Here is a 3137-nt window from a genome sequence, read left to right on the forward strand (position 1 = left end):
CTGACATACTATACTATGACTTTTTGTACAAATTTATGACATACTGCGACTTTTTTTAAAAACTTTTCCATAACATGACTAAAAACTTTTTTATGACATACTATATAACACTGACTTTTTGTGAATTCTCTTATGAGATAGTTTATATACAGTACTATGACTTTTTTGTGACCTTTCATTGTTTTTTTAGTCCCTTCTCTTGTCAATTATAAGGTTTCAATCACTAACAGTAAATTAAGGGTGTGGAAAATATGGAGGCCCAAACTCAGATATCTGGAATTTTTATTTTAATACATTTTATATGAAAATAGTGTCGCAGAGTTATACAACAGTTTTTGCTGTACAAAGGACATGTAGATGAATTCCCTACTGAAAACACGGAAAATCCAAGCAGCTGAAAACAGGAAGGAGCATGAAATAAAGAGGAGCGTTAACAGTGAGGAGGCACACTTCCACTAACGTTAGCTGCACTTGGCATGAGGAGGAATGTAATGTGGAAAAATTAAATGTATTGTATTGGGTTATAATGATACTGAATATGGATGTAAAAAAAAAAAGCTAACTGATTTAACAACACTTTGAGCCACCACATCTGTGTAGTACACCTTCTTTTTAAAATCCAGTAGCAGCCAGGCAAGTTAACAAACAAACATGAGCACAACACCTAAGAGTTTAACTTTTTTCTAGCCTCCAGCCAACACCCTGGACTTAATTTCAGGAGGAAGCTTGGTGCTTTGTACTTTTCACCCTGTAGAGGTGATTGATTGTTTAACACATCTGGAGGAGGTTCAAAAGTTTTATCAGATATAGTTGAAAGTGAAATAATGACAGAAGAATTAATAGATTATTTTTTCCTTTAAAACATTACAAGTATATACAAAAATAGAAACTGCCATTGCATTACAAATCAACAAACTCTCAATTAACTTGTTGTGATACATTAAAAAAAAATCCACATTCAACTCATCAGCACAAATAATAAGAACAAGAAAAATAACTTAAAAGACAAAAGCTCATAAAACATGTATTTACATTCTGTGCAGGGATAAAACCTTTTTCTTGTTATAGTGTAAAAATGGCATGACTGTTGTAGTCAGTCATTCTGCTTCCTATACAATCCCCAGATCTCTTCTTTCAGAACAATTGTAGTTTGTTACAACATTTACAAAAGGTTTAGTATGAAACAAAAGACATTACTTGCACGTGCTGCCAGTCCAACAACTAAGAGAAAACTTAGTGGTACCATGAGAAGTGAAGCATTTCTAGCTTTGCTTCAATGACACTATAATATTTCAAATGCAGGATTAAGGGTTGAGTATCACAAAATGAGTCGAGTTGTAGTGGATGTAGTGGATCTAATTAGTGCGTGAACGCTCAGTGATTCTACTCCATGCCCATAAAAATCTCTCACACACACACACACACACACGCACGCACACGCACACGCACACGCACACGCACACGCACACACGGAATTCTTTAAGGAATTCTACAAAAGCTGACCTAAACAAGACGCAACTTCCAAAACTGCATTTTCCAAAAACTGGTTATTAGTGTTGCAAATTTTAAGTTACACCACTTTTTTTTTGGTGGAATTCCTGTCTCACACAGTAATATCAGTGCTTTACTACAGGTAAGTTAAACACATTCCCTTTATAAACATTACTTACATACTTAAATACATAGCAACGACTGAACTGGTTGTTTGTCTTCTACCTATGTAGAAAACTCACCTACTCCGCGGTCACTCATTTTAAATTTAATGCCCTCTCACCGATGAGAGGTTCAGACTCTCAGCTCCAAGTTAGTTGCACTTTCGGATTTAACCAAATCTAAGAGCTTCTTCTGTCGACCTCTCTGTCACAGCTGGCCTCCCTCAGCTCTGATGGCGCAGTTTTAGTGTGTATTCAGGGTTGGGATGGGCGATGGAAATCCATAAACTGTCAAGGAACAATTACTGCAGTTTTTTTCCCTCCATTTTTCCTTTTGTAATTTGAAATGTATGTTTTGTAGCATAATGTTGTCTTGCTGCACGTTGGTTTGCTGTTCCAGCTCAAGAGGTTAAAGATCAGGGAAGCGGCTAGGGTCTTCTTTATAGTCGTTGGGAATGGTAAAAATGGACTGATCAAACTCATCATATCGAAACTCCTGAAACGTCACGGTGGCTGTGATCGTAGGGAAGACAGGGATGTCTGCAGGAAGACATAAGCAGAATGACTAATTATATCTTTGGAAATCTTACAGGCAAGCTTTTATTTTGGTATACCTGTCATTGTCTGATTTCTTTCCATATTTTCAATGAGTTGGAATAAAAAAAATCCCTTTTAATCTATAAATCTTACACGAGAGAATTCCATCTACCTACCCAGTTTGACAGGAAAGCCAGGGGGGAGCTTCATCTGAACAAACTCCCGGAGTTTGTTAAAGTGCTTGAAGGGTGCAATCACCTCCAGAACATTCAACAACCTGGCGGAGAACAAAAACAACAAATGGTGACAGGTTACAGACAAGAAGCTATCCACAAATAAACATATAGCTGAAATAATAAAAAAATACATATACACACACACATGTACACACATATACAGTGGGGCTCAAAAGTTTGGGTACCCCGGGTGAAAAGTTGTATTAGTTGTAGTGGGCGGCTGTGGCTCAGTGGTAGAGCGGTTGCCTGCCAATCGGAAGGTTGGGGGTTCAATCCCTGGCCCTGCAGTCACTTGTCAAAATGTCCTTGGGCAAGACACTGAACCCCGAGTTGCCCCCGATGCTGCGTGTGAGTGTTTATCTGATGAGCAGGTGGCACCTTGTACGCCTCGACCACAGTGCATGAATGTGTGTGAACGGTGAATGTCTCCTGTATGATGTAAAAGCGCTTTGAGTAGTTGTTAAGACTAGAAAAGCGCTATATAAATACAGCACATATACGTTTTATTAATGTGCATAAAGAAGACTAGAAAAGATGGAAAAATCTCCAAAAGGCATCAAATGACAGAATAAACTTTCAAAATAACAGAAAACTAAAAAATGGCATCTACAAAAGTTTGGGCACCCTGCAGAGTTTCTAGCATGCACCGCCCCCTTTGGAAAGCTGAGACCTGACAGTGTCATGGATTGTTCTCAATCATCATCTAGAAAGA

The 3137-nt window shown here is 38.1% G+C and overlaps 1 long non-coding RNA gene across 3 annotated transcripts; it reads right to left on the reverse strand.

Moving 5' to 3' along the window:
* Positions 1 to 270: 270 nt before the first annotated feature.
* LOC116696225 (uncharacterized) lies at positions 271 to 2555 on the reverse strand. Of its 3 annotated transcripts, none has more exons than XR_004333659.1 (3): positions 2366 to 2555; positions 1450 to 2192; positions 271 to 1406 (listed from the first exon to the last, which is right to left on the reverse strand). It is a non-coding gene; the product is annotated as an uncharacterized LOC116696225 (long non-coding RNA). The 3 variants fall into 3 exon arrangements; XR_004333660.1 differs by having other exon boundaries at positions 1444 to 2192; XR_004333658.1 differs by having other exon boundaries at positions 271 to 2192.
* Positions 2556 to 3137: the final 582 nt, after the last annotated feature.

Source organism: Etheostoma spectabile, chromosome 9, assembly GCF_008692095.1.
Source record: "Etheostoma spectabile isolate EspeVRDwgs_2016 chromosome 9, UIUC_Espe_1.0, whole genome shotgun sequence".
NCBI lineage: Eukaryota > Metazoa > Chordata > Actinopteri > Perciformes > Percidae > Etheostoma > Etheostoma spectabile.